Source organism: Leuciscus leuciscus (assembly GCF_965113295.1).
Source record: "Leuciscus leuciscus genome assembly, chromosome: 16".
Taxonomy (NCBI): Eukaryota; Metazoa; Chordata; class Actinopteri; order Cypriniformes; family Leuciscidae; genus Leuciscus; species Leuciscus leuciscus.
Window position 1 is genome coordinate 7,895,399 of NC_138740.1, and position 22,238 is coordinate 7,917,636.

Sequence of the window (22,238 nt, forward strand, 5' to 3'; positions counted from 1 at the left end):
AAATAATCACTCGTTATTAAAATGTAGATATTTCGGATAATACCTCAATTGTATGGAACGTATGCTTAGTCTGTGCAAATTTCTATGTCACTGTCCATCTTTATTATGTGGGTTTAGGGGACGCGTAGATATAGGCTATGTACGGAGCGTTTTTTGTTTTGTTTTTTTTTAAGCGGAAAATGTATTACTTTCAAATATATGCATTTATAGTGTGTATATAAACAAATATTTATTTTATAATGACATAATTATACATGTACATTTAAATGTTTTAAATACAATTATGATTACTGTAGTAGGCTAATATGTAGCAGGGCATTCAGTTACTTTTGAAAAGGACAAAAATAAGGTGTCCGTGTATTTCATTAGATTTTAACTTTGCCAGCTATTAAAAAAATCTAGCATTTCCTCACGTTTTACCACTGATTTTTAGTGACAGTCGATATGCATGCATGGGCCACTAGCGATGACAGTTTCCCCGGGGGATACACCGAGGCGTTCCCAGGCCAGCCGGGAGACATAATCCCTCCAGCGTGTCCTAGGTCTTCCCCGGGGTCTCCTCCCGGTGGGACGCGCTCGGAACACCTTCCTGGGAAGGTGTCCAGTGGGCATCCGGAACAGATGCCCGAGCCTCCTCAGCTGGTCCCTCTCGATGTGGAGGAGCAGCGGCTTTACTCTGAGCTCCTCTCGAGTGACTGAGCTCCTCACTCTATCTCTGAGGGCTCGCCCAGCCACCCTGCGGAGAAAGCTCATTTCGGCCGCCTGTATCCTGGATCTTGTCCTTTCGGTCATGTCCCACAGCTCATGACCATAGGTGAGAGTAGGAATGTAGATTGACCGGTAAATAGAGAGCTCTTTCTTTACCACGACAGACCGGTACATCGACCGTTTTACTGCAGAAGCTGCACCATCTGTCTGTCAGTCTCCCGTTCCATCCTTCCCTCACTCGTGAACAAGACCCCAAGATACTTGAACTCCTCCACTTGAGACCGGAACTCTCCAACAACCTGAAGTGGGAAAGCCACCCTTTTCCGACTGAGAACCATTGCCTCGGATTTGAAGGTGCTGATTCTCATCCCAGCCGCTTCACACTCGGCTGCAAACAGTCCCAGTATGCTGAAGGTCCTGGTCTGATGGGGCCAACACGACAACATCATCCGCAAAAAGCAGAGACGAAATCGTGTGGTCCCCAAACCTGACACCCTCTGGCCCCTGGCTGCACCTAGAAATGGGTGACAGAGGGCAGCCCTGCCGGATTCCAACATGCACCGGGAACAAGTCTGACTTACTGCCGGCAATGCGAACCAAGCTCCTGCTCTGGTGGTAGAGGGACCGGACAGCCCTTAGCAAAGGGCCCCGGACCCCATACTCCCAGAGCACCCTCCACAGGACACCGCGAGGGACACAGACAAATGCCTTCTCCAAATCCACAAAGCACATGTGGATTGGTTGGGCAAACTCCCATGAAACCTCCAGCACCCTGGAGAGGGTATAGAGCTGGTCCAGTGTTCCACGACCGGGACGAAAACCGCACTGTTCCTCCTGAATCCGAGGTTATACTATCGGCCGAATTCTCCTCTCCAGTACCCTGGCATAGACCTTCCCGGGGAGGCTGAGAAGTGTGATCCCCCTGTAGTTGGAACACACCCTCCGGTCCCCCTTCTTTAAAAGAGGGACCACCACCCCGGTCTGCCAGCCCAAAGGTTCTGTCCCTAACCGCCACGCGATTTTGCAGAGGCGTGTCAGCCAAGACAGCTCCACAACATCCAGAGACTTGAGGTACTCAGGGCGGATCTCATCCACCCCCGGTGTCTTGCCACGAGGAGCTTCTTGATTTACCTTGGTGACTTAAGCTTGGGTGACCGACGAGTCCACCTCTGAGCCCTCGGCCTCTGCTTCCTCAATGGAAGACGTGTCGGTGGGATTGAGGAGATCCTCGAAGTATTCCTTCCACCGTCCGACGACATCCCCAGTTGAGGTCAACAGCTGCCCCCCTCCACTGTAAACGGTGTTGATAGGGCACTGCTTCCCTCTCCTGAGGCGCCGGATGGTTTGCCAGAATCTCTTCGAGGCCAACCGGTAGTCCTTCTCCATGGCCTCACTGAACTCCTCCCAGGCCTGATTTTTTGCCTCAACAACCAGCCGGGCTGAAGGTCGCTTGTCCTGCCGATACCCGTCAGCTGCCTCAGGAGTCCCACAAGCCAACCAGGCCCGATAGGACTCCTTCTTCAGCTTGTCGGCATCCCTTACTTCCGGTGTCCACCACCGGGTTCGGGGATTGCTGCCTCGGGAGGCACCGGAGACCTTATGACCACAGCTCCGAGCGGCTGCGTCGACAATGGAGGTGGAGAACATGGTCCACTCGGACTCAATATCTCCAGACTCCCTCGGGATCCGGTCGAAGCTCCGCCGGAGGTGGAAATTGAAGATCTCTCTGACATTCCCAACAGACCCTCACAGTACGTTTGGGTCTGCCGGGTCTGTCCAGCTTCCTCCCCTGCCATCGGATCCAGCTCACCACCAGGTGGTGGTCAGTTGACAGCTCCGCCCCTCTCTTCACCCGAGTGTCCAAGACATACGGCCGGAGGTTGGATGAAACGACCACAAAGTCAATCATCGACCTCCGGCCTAGGGTGTCCTGGTGCCATGTGCACTGATGGACACCCTTATGCTTGAACATGGTGTTCATTATGGACTAGCTGTAACTAGCACAGAAGTCCAATAACAGAATACCGCTCGGGTTCAGATCAGGGAGGCTGTTCCTCCCAATCACGCCCCTCCAGGTGTCACTGCCCACGTGGGCGTTGAAGTCCCCCAGTAGAACGACGGAGTCCCCAGTCGGAGCACTTTACAGTACCCCTCCCAGAGACTCCAAGAGGGCCGGGTACTCTGCACTGCCGTTTGGCTCGTAGGCACACACGACAGTGAGAGACCTATCCCCGACCCGAAGGCACAGGGAAGCGACCCTCTCGTTCACCGGGGTGAACTCAAACACATGGCGGCTGAGCTGGGGGGCTATAAGCAAACCCACACCAGCCGGCCGCCTCTCACCATGGGCAACTCCAGAGTGGTAAAGAGTCCCTTCTCAAGGAGTGTTGTTCCACAGCCCAAGCTGTGCGTGGAGGTGATCCCGACTATCTCTAGTCGGTACCTCTCAACCTCACGCACAATCTCAGGCTCCTTCCCCGCCAGCGAGTTGACGTTCCACGTCCCTAGAGCTAATTTCCGTGTCCAGGCATCGGGTTGTCGAGGCCCCCACCTTAGACTGCCGCCCGAGGACAGGATGAGGAGGAGGGAGGGTCGAGCTAGCCTCCGTTTTGTTTGACAATACTTTTAACGTCAACAAGAAGTGACGTCACCCAACATCGCTTAGAGTACCTTTAATATGTATTGATCTGCAAGCAAGAAAACGTTTTATTTTATTACCTAAACTTGTAATACATTGATACTACTGATAATTGCTGATTAATCAATAACAAAATATACCACGTAGTAATGTGTCATGGGACTGGAATTCGATACAATACCTTGAAAAATATTCGATACCGTTTTTGATACCACAGGGAAAACTGCCATATACCACCACCACAGATAATTTGTTCTCATAATTGTTTGATAATTGGGGTAGTTTTGTGTAATAGCTTACACACAACACAGGGAGGCTTTATTTGAATTGTTGAACTGCATTTACAAAAAAAGACAAGTAAACAGTCAGTAATAAAATAAGAATAAATAAACAAATTGCAAATGATAGCACAAATAAATACAATAGAATAAAAAGACAAATGAAATAAACATGGATTTAAGTTTTTCAGGTGGGTCTAACAGTAGCATTCTGGTAAGAAATACTACAAAAATGTAAGTAATTGTATGTAAAATAACACTGGATAGTTTCCATTGTAAAACTTGAATGCATGATTAACATGACAGCAGCAGGTTTATTAGGCTGCTGACACTTAAGAGCTTATGCACGGATCCAATATACTGTTACACAACATGCGTTTTCTCTCACCTATTTTGGGTTCCAAGACTGACCGTATTTACCTGAATAGCAAGATGGGCATTTTGCCAATTTTGTATGTATTTGGCCGTTTAAGCACAAAAAGCCACGAAAAAGAAGTAAATGTGGCACTCGCGAGCGGATTGAGAGGCAGCTTTATGGTTGCACCACTTATATAGATCAGTGGTGCAATGTGCAATACAAGCACAATTCAACTGGAGCAAATGTTTTTATGTAGTGGAATAAAAAGTACAAAAAAAAATATGTAGTGGAATAAAAAGTACAATAATATGCTTTGAAATGTAGTGAAGTAAAAGTTTCCCAAAAGAAAAATACTCTGATACAGAACAGATACTTGAGAAATGTACTTGTAAAAACGAAGTAAAAATATTTACTGTCCACCACTGGGATCAAATTATTTGGGTCAGTGATAACCTGAAGTAACGTTAATTAAAATACTAAGCCTATGAAAATAGGCTTTGCATTATTTTATCATACAGTAATATATAAAAACATAAAACTCTCCATTAGAAGAGTTAGATTCTAACTAACTGACCAACTGCTGATTAAATAAATCATGTGATTTTACATGATGTGACGTATAGGGTAAATTGCACATTGCCACACCGAAAAGAAGAAAAGGTTCTATTTATTTATTTTCCATAATTCATTTTATTAGTTCAAATACTATCAAAAATGTATTTAAGCATAAGTATGTTGTACATCACATGAGGATTTAGGAGTGAGGGAAACTAATTTGATGAAGGGCCTGGTCCCCGCAGGCCTCCTAGCAGCACTGACGGTCAAATGTATAAGCAACTCCTATCTTATTGTCTATACTCTTTGATGCGTCTGTGTAGATCTGAACATAGCTGTGGTACTCATTAATATATGTCTGCACATTACATGAATTACATTCCTTATTCTTGTTTCTCTTTTCTAACAATGTAAAATCTACTGTGGCGTCTGAAAGTAACCAAGGTTTTATTACTGGTAGTGGTTTAGTTGAACTAACTTTTAACTGATTAACTTTAAGTTCTGTTGCTTTCTGTATGACTGTCCATCCGAAGCTTTTTGTTTTCCTCCTCTCTTTTTCCCAACAGGGCTTTAAAGTGTCTTGTGTTGGATGCTCTTGACTATGGCCTTGTAAATTAGCCCAATAATTCAGTGATAACTGTATCCTTCTCATTTCTGATGACATTTCCCCCATTTCTACTGTAGTGCTATAATTGGTGTAGTTTTTATAGCTCCTGTACATAGTCTCAATACCTGATGCTGTACACTGTCTAAGAGACAGACGTATCTGCTGCTGATCCATACACCACACAACCATAATCTATTACAGATCTAATCAGCCCACTATATATGGCCTTTTATGCCATTCTATCTGCTCCCCATCCACTTCCTACTAAACACCTCATTATATTTATCACTTTCTTACATTTGTCCAATATTTTCTGGATATGCATCGCCCATGTAATTCTTTCGTCAAACCACAACCCTAAAAACTTAATGTTTCACTCTTTTCAGTTCTTTATTATATAATTTTAGATTTACCTCACCTCCATTTTTTTTCCTTGTAAAAAAACATTATCTTTGTCTTGTCAACTGAGAATTTTAAACCCCATCAATATGACCATTCTTCAACTATTGTAATAGCCTCCTGTATTTTTTTTTTTTTTTACAATAAAATCAATGTTCCTTCCCCTCTTCCAGATTGCCCCATCATCAGCAAAAAGTGAAAACCCCAGCCCATTCTCCAAATCCTCAAATACATAATTTATCATTATAGCAAATAATAAAGGACTCATTATACTTCCTTGTGGAGTTCCATTTTCGATCATAAACTTTTCTCTGAATATCTGTTTCCTATTCTAACTTTTATTGCTCTCCCTAATAAAAAATCCTTGATCCATCTATACATTTGACCTTTAATTCCTAACTTGCCTAATTTGATTAATCGCCCTTCTCTCTCTACATCATGTTGTATGCTTTCTCTATATCAAAGAAAAATGCCACTACACTCTAGCCTGGAAATCCAGACCTAAATCTGAAAGATTAATGGTCTGGCGTCGACTAATGAAAATCGGCCAGCTCGAGGGGCGGCACCAAGCATGCATTTTAAAAATCTCACTGCACGTAAGATAACACTACGACCAATCACAACAATAAACCCCATACGCTTAGCTACCAGCGGCGCTAACTGGTAGATTAGATTCTTGCCGTATCCGGTTGGCAAAACAGCAAAAACGCCCTTCTTGCAAAGGAACGATTCGAGCGCCGTCTTCTGTTCCTGTTTTAGATGAAAAGCCAAGTCTAACTCGTTCATTGTAGCGGCCAAAGCCGTTTCAAACAACTGGTGTTCATCCATAGCCATCTTGCAATGTTAACTAATGACTTCGACGTCACAGCGCTGTCGTCATCTGTTTAGCTCACCTCTGGCCCGCCTATATCAGATAACCCGATGTGATTGGTGCAGCTCGGAGACAAGGGCATATTTAATGAGCATCATTACTCGACGCCAGAGTAAAATTTGCTGAGCAAATTCAACTTGTGCTCTCGTGAGAACTCTGGATTTCCAGGGTAACTACACTCTCTATTTATTTGTGCTTTTCTTATTTCATGTAAAGACACACACAGCTGGATCCATGGTATTTCTCCCTCTCCTAAAACCACTCTGATATTTGAATTTTTTTAAATTATTTTCCACATAATACATTAACCTTTCATTTACCTTTTTTCCCCCCATTATATTACAGATGTTAGATGTCAAAGCAATTGGTCTATAATTTCCTGGATTTGTGCAATCTTTCCCTGGTTTGCGTATTGGAACTATCATAGTATGCACGTGTTGCCTGAACAACATATTATAGTCACCATGAAATGGACAAATGGACAATTCTTGTTTTTATTGAATATTGCAATAAAGAAATAATTTATTATAAATGATTTATCCATGCACATCATATATATATTAACGTGCCCTCGTCCCAAGGACGCAATTCTGAGAACCGCTTAGAGAAAACTGCATTGTATATACACACACATAGGACCACTCCCACCATCACAATGCAATGGACATTGTGCAGGGATGATTTTTGTCCAAATTAATCAAGGCTAGAAATAATGAGAAAAAAATCAGAATTGCAGGATATAAGGAGTTTAGAAATGTGAATTGTGAGATTAAAAAGGCGTAATTACCTTTTATTCTGTGGCGGAAACAAGCTTCTATACATCACTGAATTAAAACAGCTGAAGAAACTAAGAGGTGGATCCTGTAAAATCTTTTATTAGCTTTATTATAATATCATCATCATCAACATCATATTCTGAGAGTAGAAAACCAGCTACAATCTCAGAGTCAATCTCACATGAGGCATTCTTACAAATCAATCAGTGGTAAAAACAAAACAAAAAAAACATTCAAATCAGACAATCTTAAAATCTGTCTCTTAAATCGCAATGTCCCTCAGCCTGTGACAGACCAGCTTATTGTTTTATAAATGAGCTATAATATACCCATTAATGCGACTTTTGGTGCTGGTTTTGTGCAGTGCTTTGTAATTAGTTGTAATTAGTTAACTGTGAGATAATGGAAGGAGTGCAGTCTCTTGACCCCAAAAGCCCATCATTCTTAAAAGAGGAACCCCTGCTTGCTTTGGGGAAAACATTCGAGTCAGATTTAGAAGACCTTAAGCATGAGCTTCATCAAACGAGACGGCTTCTTTTAAGAAGGGAGAAAAGTGGAGAGAGACCAGCTTCTCTACTTGAGTTTGTGGGGTTTTTGGAAGAGGTTTTCCATGAACTTTTTAGGCTTAGTAAAATTTCGGTTGCGATTCCAGTTAGCACTGCATCCTGCGAAAGAAGTTTCTCTGCCCTTAAATTAATAAAAACCCACCTCAGGACAACAATGGCAGATGATAGATTAAGTCACCTGTGCATACTCAGTGTTGAGTCAAGGAGGGCATATTCCATTAATATGGAGGACTTTGTAAAACATTTTGCTTCATCTCACCAGAACCGCAGAATTATGCTGTTCTGAATGTTTGTTTTTGTGAACTTAGTGATGTCATACCACTGGGTAGATGCAGGTCATACCTGGTACAACTATTGAAGTTTATCATTAGAGTCAGTGTTAAAGGGCTCTATGTTTTTTTGTATTGTTGTTCTATTATTATTCTTTTGGTACATATTTGAATGTGTACAACTGCCTTGTCCTGCCTTGTTTTGACAGGTCCAAGTTTACCTCAGTTTTTGTTTACTACTGGACTTGATTAGTCCAAGGAGCACTTTGAATACTTGTTCTATTTTTGCTGTATACTTAATACATATATAATTGTGTACATTTTGGAAAATAAACAACTTCAATTTAATCTATATACATTTTGTGGAAAATAATTTATTTTTAGTGTAATTGAACACTTTGTATATTGACCCCCCAAAATAATACCTTGCCACCCCTTTGCCAGCCCTGTTTTAAAAGTCTAGCTCCGCCACTGATTTTAGCATCCATTGACGCAGATTCAGATCGCTTCATAAATGTAAATTCGTCTGTCCATCGAATTTTCAAACGATTTATGAATGACTGGAAAATTACCGCTCCACTTCACATTGTCCAATGAAATTTTAACTTGTGCCAGATAACGATTGGTCGGTGTATTATACATGACAAACAGGCTTCATTGAATTATGTCATATTTTAAAATATGCGATATGTGGATTTTTAATTGAATCGACACTTTTATGGGAAAAAAAAACATTTAAAAATTGTTTGGTTATTCCTTCCTGCCGTCGAGCCACATAGGCCACTGAAATAACTATATTTGGCTCGAGAGCATCGGTTCCCGGGCAGAATGTGGAATACCTACGTTTACACTAGTGCATTTTTCTTTTTAAAACGCATAACTTTTGCTACGGTTACGCCTGCCGTCCACACACACACACACACACACACTACTCTGGAGTTTTAGACCCTCATCTGAAGAAAGACACACACAACTTGACGCAACCAATAGCAACGCGTTGTGGCAACGACACCGACCTCAGATTGACAGAAACGTAAAAATAAACGTGGATTTAGGCTACTTTACTTTTGTACACATTGTCATGTTAATTATAATCAAATGCATTTTGTTTTATTGACCAGGGGATCGAGTCATTTTTTGTATCATCTGGACTTAAGTAAAACATATCCAAAAGAATTTTTGAAATATTTGATATATTTTGGATTTTATGAGTTGTGACTCCCAGTTCACGTTGCCTGATTAGGGTAAGGACCAAGTCATTAATCTGTTAACTGTTACTGGCCTATCTGATCTAATGTTGACAAATTATATATCATTGGAAAGCTTATGAACTCATCTAACCAAGTTGTGTTCCAAATTTGAAGTTGATATCACAAAACTTTAAGTTCCCATGAGATTTTGTTTAGGCGTAATACCAAAAATAGCCACCAGGTGACATACATTCCATTGAATTTAATTGTATGCATTCTGCCGTAACAAATTAATACACTTCTGTCCAAATATCACTTCTATCACAAAATATTGAACCTTGAGACTCAGACCTTTCTGACAATATTTTGTCAAGATTAGAAAAGGTTTTGATCATAAATTATGAAACATGATTACGCCCAAAAGGGGAGGAGCCCGATAATAGAATTTAGAGTACCGTTTCTATGGTAACGCAATGTCCAATTTCACAACGTTTTTCACAGGATGAATTCTGAGTTTGTAAGCTTTCAAATGATACCTAATTTATGATAACTACTAAAATATGATGTAATAAAAAAGTGATAAAAAAGATAATTTTATATTTTAGAGGATAATATATATAGAGTATAATATTATTTGATCATTTTTTATTGACAAATACTAGATTATGTTTTATTATGAACTTTTAGCATGAAAACCAAAGTTTCAATTATCAAAAGTGTGTGCGTCGACTTTTTTGTGACAATCGCCAGAACTCCTGTTATGATGTAGATTTTTTGAGGTGCACTCTTGTCATAAATTTATCTATTACTGTTCCTACATAGTTTGTAACAAAAAACAGTGCTAAAATATATATTTAGGAGTCTTAGACCTTTCCAACGATATATAGTTTGTCATGATTAGATTAGGATTTAATTGTAATATAGTGAATTAAAAACTCAAAATACAAAGATGGTCAAAATGAATCCCTTTTTTATACCCTAAAAAGGCAACGTGACTCAGGAGTCGCATATATTTCAAAACGTGCTAAATAACAACATGAACAACATATTAATTAATTTTATTCTTCAGCACCTTAAGACAATGTTCAAAATTAATGTTAGCAGTATTATTATTATTTTTCCAGAAGAAAAGTAAGTTTAATATATATTTACTTTCCTCAAAATCTGAATGTCCTGCATCACCGGTAGCCATGTTGGATTTAGGTCAGGCTGACTAATTTATCACAAAAAATTTGAAGCAAATTATGTGACCAGCATACTCAAGACAGACCAGGCTGTGAGAAATGATAAAAAGGATTTGATGGGGAAAAAAATTCTTATGCCCCAAAAAAGACTCTCAGGTCACGCTGCCTGTTTTAGGGTTAAGTAGGCTATAATTATCTATATAAAATGTCTAAATATTTGTATTTAAGACATTATATATATATATATATATATATATATATATTATATATGTATATATTTATTAATTTTTTGGGGATAATTATAGCCTACTTAATTATACAATTATATAATAATAAATTGACAAATAAAAAGTAAGACAAATAATTTGTATATATTTGCTGATAATTAAAGTCTAGATAAAGTCTTGATACGCGTTATAATCACGTCGAGCACCAACACAACTTGTCAATAGTCAAGGTAGTTTCCGAAGTTCTTAAACAAATATTTCACTGTATAATTAATTACTTTAGTATATTTAAAAATAAAAGTATAATAACAACACTTTTAATACAGAATTTTTTTTAATACAACACAAGTTAACTTCATCAACTTCGTTGTTATATAAATTTTTTATCATTTTTGTCTCCTTTTCTTCCTCTGATGGACTGCCACTGGGCATATCGCTTATTGTAAAGAATAATAATAAATAAAGAGATTGATACATTTAATGAATGTTATAAAACTAAGGCAACCAGCTTCCGGAGCTCCTGGGTGTACTTAAGTCATCTCTTCTCTTCCCTCTCTCTTTCTCTCACAGTTTTTCACAGATAGTTCACTGTTGCACACGAACAGCCATTCGGTTATACACTTTTTTTTTTGAACAACATGTCTTACAGCCATCAAAGATGCTTATCCATCAAACTGAGCATGTCCACCATGCCCTCCTGTTCCAGAGAAACAGAACCCTTAAGCCCCTTAGGTGAGCATGAGCTCGTCACAGCCCTCCGTGCAGGGAGGTGTTGGGCAATAATGGAGGTAGAGGATCGTTTACGCTCATCATTTGAGAAGAACGGGTGTGGGCTCACTTCAGGCCAGTGGGGAATAGTGGAGGCCCCACAAGGAGCCCCAACTCCTGCTAGGTACCAGCAGGGAGAGCCTGTGCCTGCCCAGTCCCCTGCGGGAGCACCCATGCCAGACGGGTCCCCACAGGGAATACCTGTACCTAAAGGATCAGTGACCACTGTGTCCCCTAAGGAAGTACCTGTGCCCAACTCGTCCCAAGAGGAAGCACTCATGTCCACTGCCTCCCCAGGAAGCACATTTAATTCACTAGTAGCTGACTTTAAACACGCTGAAGAAGAGAAGGCTGAGTTCAGAAGAAAGCTCCAGACCTGGTTTCCTGGCATTGAAGGTAAGAACATCAGCCAGGCCAACAACAACAAAATATAGTTTTCTCTTAGATTATTATATATATATATATATATATATATATATATATATATATATATATATATACACACAAACATATATATATTGCGTTTTAAACAATACACATAGTTTCAAAGCAGCTTCATGGTAATAAACAGAATCAGTTGTTCAATTGTTCAAAAGAAAAAATTCAATTCTGTTGTGTAAATCAGCTTCTTCTTTTTTTTTTAAATAAACAAACAAAACAAAAAAACATTCATGAGATGACTTGCTTATATAATCTTTGTATTGGACAGGAAATAACATACTTGCTGTCCTCGGTGGAGGGCTCGAGCTCGAGACTTGACCTGAAGCCTGAAGTCCAACCCCATCCTGACAGGAACTCAAGCCGTCACACTAGAGATCAGAGCCTGTCCACGTCTGAGCCAGAACATGAGAGACTGAAGACTGGAAAGAAGTCATCAAGTCATCTTTGTTTTAAAAGTCAAGACAAGTCATCTTTATGTATATAGTGCTTTATAAATGACCAATCTGTATATATGTCCCCTTTGAATAAATGCTTTCAATGAATACAAAAGAAGAAATGCTTTAAAAAAGTCTCAACCTATGAGAAAACTTTGAAGTGAAAAGGCTAAAGCCTATTTTTGTGCTTCCCGAAATAAAAAGGGGTATTATACGGTTATCCGGACCACACGATGGCCTACCCCTAACCCCGCCCCTAAACCTACCCGTCACTGGGGTTAAGACCAATCAGGGATGACTATACGGACTATACGGGACTAAAAGACACACGTGTGGTCCGGATAACCGTACAGTTCCTAAAAAGGTTTAAAATCTCCATCTACTGTACATGGTTGCAAACTTACACAGCCTGTCTAAAACATAACCCTACAATAAATGAGACTAGAGTCTGTGGGCAATAATAATAATACAATTTGTTGCCTGACACCCCCATTGGTTATTTAAGTTAAAGATGCTATTTTTGTATTATTAGAAAGATTTAGGTCAATCTTGAAGCTTATAGGAATAGTTCCCCAAAAACAAATAAAAAGTGATGTCATGAAACAGGCTGATTGGTCCATCATTCTCTGTAGGGCACAGCTGATTGGTTCCTGCTGTATGAGTAGCCAATGAGCTTGCGTGCTCAACCTTCAATTACTTTGTCAGCATTTGTTGTAGTTACAGCTTTCAGAAACACTACACCTTTCCCAGCTCCACCTGTATTAACTCAAATTGAAAATAATTAAATTATACCTACGATTTATTGTAACGTTACATGTAAAATTACACATAAAACGTGTGATTACTAGTAAAATGTTTAGGTCACTTTGTTAAGATTTGATTAATCTAGGTTCAGGTAACTAAATTCAGTCTTTGATTAATCTAAAGATGATAACTATAACGTCTCAGGTTACGACTGTAACATGTTTCCTGAGAACAGGGAACGAGACATTGTGTCGATGACGCTATGGGGAAAGCCCTCCATGTGAACCGGTGTCTGAAAGCTTATCCAACTGAGTATGGAGTGCGAAGCAGATCTCTTAAAAGTCGGAGCGTCGTGGTTAGAGATTATAAATGGTATGAGAAATCAAATTCGTGCTATACACTTTCATGAGATCGGGCTGGATCGAGTGGAAGCACATTTTAAACAGGTAACATAAGTGTAGCTCTTGCTCTGCTGTGGAGAAAAACAGTGCGGATGTATTAAGCGACGTACGAAGAACGGACCCCTGATTTCTAACACACACTCACAGTAGTTCGGCTGGGCTTGCATCTGTCAGATCAGAAACTAAAGCTGATGTTCTGCTTGTGTTTTCTGTCGGCTCCGGTCGCGTTCATATGTAAATTGTGTGAGCTTATTTTGTCCATTAGATTGAAAGATCTGAATAAACCCCATACATTTACCCACCCATAGACTTTCCCCTCGAAGAAATCAGGACAGAAGTGGTTGGAAGTGGACAAAAGAGACGGATTAAAACACCGGATGTAAACTGGAATTACAAAGAGTTTACTAAAAAGAAAGATTTTGAACAACTCGCTGTGTTTCCGTCCGCCGACATTTTGTCAGTCAAAAATAGTCAATCTCCGTAACAGGGAGGAAAGCTCCTAAAGCTTACTTCAATATAAATTCACGGACAATTTGTTGTTTTCTCGTTAGTGAAAATTAATATTGACCTTGTATTTGAAAAAGGATCCTCATATAAGAAACAATACTAAAATTCAGAGTCCGTTCATTCGCATTCGGAAATCGACTATTTTTGACTGTCAAAATCCCGGTGGACACAGCTACAGTGAGTTGTTCAAAATCTTTCTTTTCAGTAAACTCTGTGTACACAAACAATGTTCTCAATGCTCGAGTTCATGTGTAGAGCCCCTGGTGATACTTTGAGCAAAGTTTCATGTCGTATCGAGCCTCCTTAGTGTTTTAAAAATAGTGATTTTGGATGCTATCAGAGAAAGTCTAATGAGGGGAGAAGTGCCACTCAATAAACTTCCGGTTGCAGTTCCACTCTTGTTCCATATGAGGGCGCTCACAGGACGAGTGCAGAATGAATGGAGGTCTATGGCGCTATACACATCAAAATCCACTTTTCTCAGAATATAATTTTTTGTCTAGTAATTTGAATGTTGTTTTCGAAAGGGGATGCAAAGAAATTACACATTGCTTGGTGTTAGATTTTTTAGAGTCACTTATTTGCTTTAAAAAGTCTTTCAAAATGTCAATGACGTCATACACATCGTACGACCAGAGATACTGCTTCACGGCAATCCTTCAGTCACTTTGGTGCTTTCGCGCTCTGCACTTTCTTTTCTCTCGAGGCATCGACAACACAGCTGACACAGGTAAACACAGCTGACACAGGTAAACACACAACACAGCTGACACAGGTAAACAACACAGCTGACACAGGTAAACACACAACACAGCTGACACAGGTAAACACACAACACAGCTGACACAGGTAAACAACACAGCTGACACAGGTAAACACACAACACAGCTGACACAGGTAAATACACGTGCTAGATGAGTTTTTGTTTTGTTTGTTTCTGGTCCCGCTTCGGATGCCACGATGCCATCAAGCGGCATCTCTGGTCGTAATCAGTCCTTCACTGACCAATCAGCGTTCATTAGCAGAATGCTAGTGTGTTATGGGCAACAACAACTCAACCTGTAAGAAATCGAAAGGACATAAGTACTCGTTCATTCAACTTTCGACCTATAACCCATGTTGAACTTATAAAACCTACAATCAAATCTGAGATTTCTCAACGGCAATCGGGTGAAAGAGACAAATTTAGCCGTCTAGCCCCATTGACTCCCATTCATTTTGCACTCATGGCGAGCGCCCCCAGTGGAACTCTGATTGGAACTACAACCAATAGGACTTAATAGGGCGTTGGAGTGAACAGGCTTTCCGTAGACGGGCTTTGATGCTATCATAAAAGTGCTCCATTCACTCCCATTCACAAGGCATTTTAACCTAAAACGAAAATACGGTCAAACTTAAAGTGGCGTTTCCATTCTAATTATGCTTTTAAACGAAAGTTTGCCTCGGGTAGATTAACAAAAAGAGCCTAGGTTGCATTTTGGAGAGAGTTACGCTTTAAAAGAGCCTTTTTTTTTTTTTTATTGGTGGTGGTCCTGGATGGCACTGATGGCAGTGGTCCTGATGGTGGTGGGAGTAATTATAAGGCATTAGATGACAGAATACCTCCATGCAACTTCACCTGCTGGAGAAGAGAAGTAGGTGGTGTACCTTTGGCTTATTTCCAGTGCTTCCCTAGAGGCATTGTTGCTGCCAGCTCGCTGGATGGGCTGCATGGCAAACTGTGGCTCTGATGGCAGGGGGGCACAACTTCCTTCCTCTGCATCAGCATCCTCATAACGTAGGAAATTGTGAAGGATGCAAGTGGCCTTCACACCTCTGCATCTGCCACTTTTGGTGAGACACCAAGCATGTATTCCTGGACCAAGAGAGACAATATTGCCTCACACACTTCTTTTACCACCCTTGCCACTGTGCAGTAACCCACCCTGTAGCTAAAAGCTATTGATCGGAATGAGTCTCCTGTTGACAGATATCTGAAATAAATACAGGGAAAAGTTGCAAAAGGGCCATTATAAATTAATCACAATTATCAAATGTTAAATAACACTGCATTAATTACTAAATTAAACAGATTAATCTTCATTAAAGTCACAAAAGGTATTCAGTCAAGAGCAGTAAGTTTTTTTCCCCTTTGTCCTTTGAGAGAGCAGCAGGATTATTAGGCTGCTGTCACTTTAAGACCTAATGCACTGATGCAATATAGCCTACTTATACTGTACATGTGTGTTTTCTTTCTCAGCTGTTTAACTGACTATGATGACCTGACCTGATGTACTCGTTACATCATAAGAAGAATGGCATCTACGCTAATGAGGTTTACTGCAGTCAGCCAGATCCGGGCCGTATCCAGATCAGATGGTGGACCTGCGCCTAGACACGACCACAACGCCTTCCTCAAGGGTCAGCCTCATCAGCCCTGTGAAGGCCTCATCGGCACCGATCCTCAACAAACTCGTCTCCATACCGGCGTGACTCCGATCTTCAACCAGATGGAACTGGATAAATATTCTCAATGTTCTGATCCAATCTGACTTCTGACCTATAATGGCTTGCTTAGTTGGGGGACATTTAATATTCAACAATATTATTGATCTGCCTTACTTAAGGTGGACGATGATGCCATTTTCTTCGAAAAACAAACTTTGTTGTATTATTTTCATGTTATCACTGTAAAGCTGCTTTGAAACAATCTGTATTGTATATAAATAAAGGTGACTTGACTTGACTATGTTCACTAGGATACTCGTTGAAACACGCACTTTTTTTAAACGGCTCAATTCAGTATTTGCGCGCTGTCTGAGTCACAGCTTTCTGGGCGTGTGCTTTTGCGCACAGAAACTTCCCAAACCACTTGCGAATAACAAATTGAGTTCAAACTGTTCTTGCGCTTGCATGTTTAAATTGGCACGCCTTAAACTTTCGATGCAGCGCTGGTCCATCAATCCGAGCGTCGGTCATGTTTGCTCATGTTCTCATAACACTGCATTGTTAGAATTCATAAAAATTTTACTGGCCAACTGGTGATTGACACCGTTTCATACTCGCCAACGTTGATTTTTACTCGCGTTTGGTGAGTGTTAATTTTAGGCCGTATTAATCATTCAGCTTAATAAAAAAATTAAATAAATTCTTGAAAATGATAAGTGGATCTTAGTGGGCTTATAAAAAAGGATGCGATGTAAGTCATGCCTTTTATTGTTTTAGCTGTTTGCTGTTTCAAAGTCCTGTCACGTAAGCGTTGTGGGCAATGACACAGAAGGTAAATGAAACAATGCAGTTTAACTTGAGGCGATCGTCGGTGTTCAAGCACAATGGCTTGTGCTGATGATATATAGTTATACAATGGATGGACATGTCTCTTTTCAAATAAAATATGAGTTTTTAAGTGTCTCTTTATGGAAGTATGAATATATGTAGGCCTACTATATAAAAGTAGACAGTTAATATAGTGCCTCTTCTTCAGTTGGACATACATTCATGTCTGCAACTTGACAAATATGTTGTCAATATCATTAAAATAAAAAAAATTCATGGTCTGTAAGTTTTTGCAAACTCATTCTTGGGGGTCCGTGTACTTTTTGATCATTTTATTTCCTGTTTGGAATGGAATAACGAGAAATGAAAACCAGCTCGTTTATTCGTTTTTTAGTTTAGTTTAAAAAACGAAAAATGAGATTTTGGCTCGATTTTTCGTTTTTCGTTTGTGGTTTACAAATCGGTTTATTGGCTCGATATTTCATTTGCACACGTGGGCGGCGCTGAAACGCCCCTTTCATCTGATTGGTCAAACCGCTCCGCCTTCAGTAAGCTACGAGCTTTTCTTTCTTTCAGGCAGAATAAGAGTCAGTACGAGTGCGGCACTTTAATGCACTTTAATCAAATAATGTCTGAAACCACCACTCACTGTTAACTACGCACAATATGTGAAGCAGAAATATGTTGCTGGTCACGTAATTCGTTTTGCTGCGACTTGCAAGTGTGACTCCATCTATATGACAGATTATTTTAGCATGATGTATTTCCCATTGATAAATACAGTGCAAATAGTTCCGTCTCTCTGGATAAAAGGGAAGTGGAAATAAAAATCAATAATAGGCTGAACTGTACCATGATAATATGTCCGTAACATTTACCACTCTCGTCTTTTATTTACATCAAAAGGCAGGTAGGCGTGTAGGCTTATATGTAGCCTATAAATCATTTTGAAAATTGAATAGAAATAAAGTTTATATTTATGAATGTAAGCATGTGTAGCCTACTCAGTTCACATGAAAAGAAAGAGACAGAAAAGAAAGAAGCTAGAATCAGTGAACGTACATTAATAATGACAAAATTACCAGGTTTGGGATTAATTAAAATCATGTAAATTGAAGAGCACAGCATACCTTTAAAATGTTATTAGTTTTATTATAAAACTAATAAAATTTTATTACATACTGAATTGGTCGATGTTTCTCTGAATTTTCTTTATTATGTTGGCTTAAGAAAGCCAGCATATTTGAATATTATTATTATTATTTATTATTATTATTATTATTATGAGAAATTGACTCCGCCTAGAACTTTAATGCTTCACCAAATTCAGCTCAGACCTTAAGACTGGTCTGACTCGCTTATATCTTTTCTAACTGGTCAGACTTATTTTCCCAAAAAATCCATTGACTTGCGTTATCTGAGCAATGAAGGCGGTAATACTTAATGCTGTCCACTAGAGGGGGCGACAGGATAATAAGTGTTTTCTACTCTCTTTCCCTGTTTGCATCAGTTTAAATGACAAATAAATGCATTAATTTCATTCATAAACAGGCCATATCTGGGTATCCACTCTCTAGTTTATTTTAAGATATTGTTATTCACACTGGTTTTTGCATTTAATGTTTGTCCATCTGGAACTTTTATTTGTCATGAGCTCTATATTTAAAGATGTAGCCTACTAGAGAGAAAAAATAACACAAACACTGTTTTTACTTGGCAAATTTGTTTTCCTTTCAAGTAGGCTATAGCCTACAAGTTATCCTGCTTTTTGCCATGGCTTTGCCATACTGCCCAGAACAAACAATATTTTCTCCACACGAGATGTTTAAAAACCCTGCATGTAGTTTTTGTGAAGACGAGCGCATATCTTACAAAGGCGCATCTATCTATCTATCTATCTATCTATCTATCTATCTATCTATCTATCTATCTATCTATCTATCTATCTATCTATCTATCTATCTATCTATCTATCTATCTATCTATCTATCTATCTATCTATCTGTCTGTCTGTCTCTCTGTCTGTCTGTCTGTCTGACTGACTGACTGACTGACTGACTGACTGAGCTTCCTTTGAGAAAAATAGCAGACCACCTTTTTTAAACTGTTATTTAAAACAGTGGTCTGCTATATTTCACAAAGGAAGCCCATTTGTGCGGTTGTTGGCGTTATACGAAAAGGACATTCTGAATATGAGCCTAGGCTACTATAAAATTAGCGGGCTTAAAAATGCGTATTGATCAGTGCAGAGTTATTCCAGACGCCTCCCGGTGCTATTTGTATTGGAGTTGTGTAATCACAGATTATGAACAGATGTTTTCAGAGGTGGACAAAGTACACAACTTCCTCACTTGAGTGAAAGTACAGATATACTGGTCAAATATTACTCCGTTACAAGTAAAAGTTGTAAAGACCGATTTTTACTTAAGTAAAAGTACAGAAGTAGCCTACACGTTTTTAAAAGTACTTAAGTATCAAAAGTAAATGTCAATGCATTGTTTTATTATTGTTGCATTGTTTTGTGTAATACTTACAGTAGGCCTACCTTATGCCTCTGAATCTACGCCTGCCTTTCTACCCTCATATCAACATCACATTTATTTCTAGAACACAGTTCCAGTAATGGGATTTAATGTTTTTTGGCTTTTAGTATGAATATGTTAGCCTTACTGTTATCTATAAGCCAAAACAAAGACAACATTTACATTTAGAAGACCAAACCCAACGTTGAAAATGAAAATCAGTTTCAAGTACAGTAAAAGTAAAGTAGCCTACAGATACTCAAAAAGTGTACTTAAGTACAGTACTCAAGTAAATGTACTTTTTTACTGTCCACCTCTGGATGTTTTACGCATTAAGGATATATTCCCATTGGGTTGTTGGGTTTTCATGTTTAATGGGAACTTGAGACATAATGATTTTTATACTGTACAAACTGTGTCATCCCCTAACTCTAATGTAACAGTTATGGGTAGGTCATCTACGGGCATCTAATATTACGGACATATTATCATGGCACAGTTCAGCCTATTATTGATTTTTATTTCCACTTCCCTTTTATCCAAGGAGATATTTGAACTATTTGCACTGTATTTATCAATGGGAAATACATCATGCTAAAATAATCTGTCATATAGATGGAGTCACACTTGCAAGTCTCAGCAAAACGAATTACGTGACCAGCAACATATTTCTGCTTCACATATTGTGCGTAGTTAACAGTGAGTGGTGGTTTCAGACATTATTTGATTATAGTGCATTAAAGTGCCGCACTCGTACTGACTCTTATTCTGCCTGAAAGAAAGAAAAGATCGTAGCTTACTGAAGGCGGAGCGGTTTGACCAATCAGATGAAAGGGGCGTTTCAGCGCCGCCCACGTGTGCAAATGAAATATCGAGCCCATAAACCGATTTGTAAACCACTAACGAAAAACGAAAAATCGAGCCAAAATCTCATTTTTCGTTTTTTAAACTAAACTAAAAAAACGAATAAACAAGCTGGTTTTCATTTCTCGTTATTCCATTCCAAACAGGAAATCAAATGAACAAAAAGTACACGGACCCTTGGGCTTTTTTCAACTTTATGAAACTATAATGAATGTATGCTATTTTGACTACAAGTTATTGAACAATTTTCATAGTCTTTTAATTTGCTGTTCTGTGGCTCCCTCTGGTGGACGACATTAGTATTCGTCTCTGAAATACTTTTTTGAACATTAACTTTTTTTATATATTTATTTTTTTATTACTGATATAATAATAATATACACACATCATGCTTTAACATATCAAATTTTTAGCTAAGCAGTTAAGATACATTATTATTACAACATTCAGTCCTGATTCAGTTTGTTTCCAGATTCGATGTGCGGTCACGCGCTCTGCTCACGCGCGCGACTTCAGGTATTTCGAATAATGCTGTGTTGCTAAAGCGACGCGTGATTTGAATTCGTTATTGCGGCGTGTTATGAATTCTGTCTGCAAATATCTACAGATCGCTAGATCACTTACTGCTGGTTGAGACTGAATATTTGTAGTGCTGATCTTGCGATTTTGAACCTGTTTGGAGGATTTCAGAGAGGAGACTTATATTCTAGAAGGAGATCGGAGGATATAATCATTTACATAGTTTTATTTATAGTTTTATCATATTATTTCTGAGGACACTTCTATTTGATTGTTCTTTTCTGATTTTAAAGGGAGTTTGGAGGGGTTTTTTTTCTGTTGTTGTTTTATTGGGAGGGGTATTTCTGTGGAGAATTGTATTTTATTGTATTGTATTTGTATTGTTTGTTTTTTTAAAGTTTGAAGGAGGATGCCAGGCCCGAGCCAGGAGATTATTCCTGGATATTTAACACCTAACGTTATGTCTTGTGAGTTTGTTTCTGTGTCCACAGGTCCGGCTCAGAGGAAGAGAGAGTTGCAGAGGCCAGATGATGGACGTCCGTCCACTTCATCCAAACGCTCTCGCCGAGGTCAGAATTGGTTTTTATTAAACTTCATAAATTATTTGTCATTGAAAATAGAAAGTTGCATTTTTTATTTTTTTTGGGGGGTGTAACCACTGACATTGATTATTAATATTATTAGAAATGTTCCAAGAGTGGATGTGTCCTCCACTGCCAGGTCAAGTTCCCGTCGAGCCAGTGAAGACTTCAAACGTCCCGACTTCTCTGGGTGCAATGAAGGATGTGAACAAGAGCTCCACAGGTGAGACTGAAATAAGGCAGAATGGTGACTGCTTAAAATAGAAAGTTGAATTTTTTTGGGTGTGAGACCACTGACATTGATTATTAATATTATAAAAAATGTCTGGTATATTCCAGCCTCAGGCAGATCCAGTGGAGATGCTCCCACAGATTCTCCACCGGGCATCATGTCCACACCATCTTTGTCCGACTGCGTGAGGGATGTGGTGCGGCGGTATTGTGGGTCGTCGTCCAGTTCCGACAGCTTCCAAGAGTGGATGTGTCCTCCACTGCCTGGTCAAGTTCCCGTCGAGACTTCAGACGTCCCGACTGCTCCGGGTGCCATGGAGGATGTGATCAAGAGCTCGACAGGTG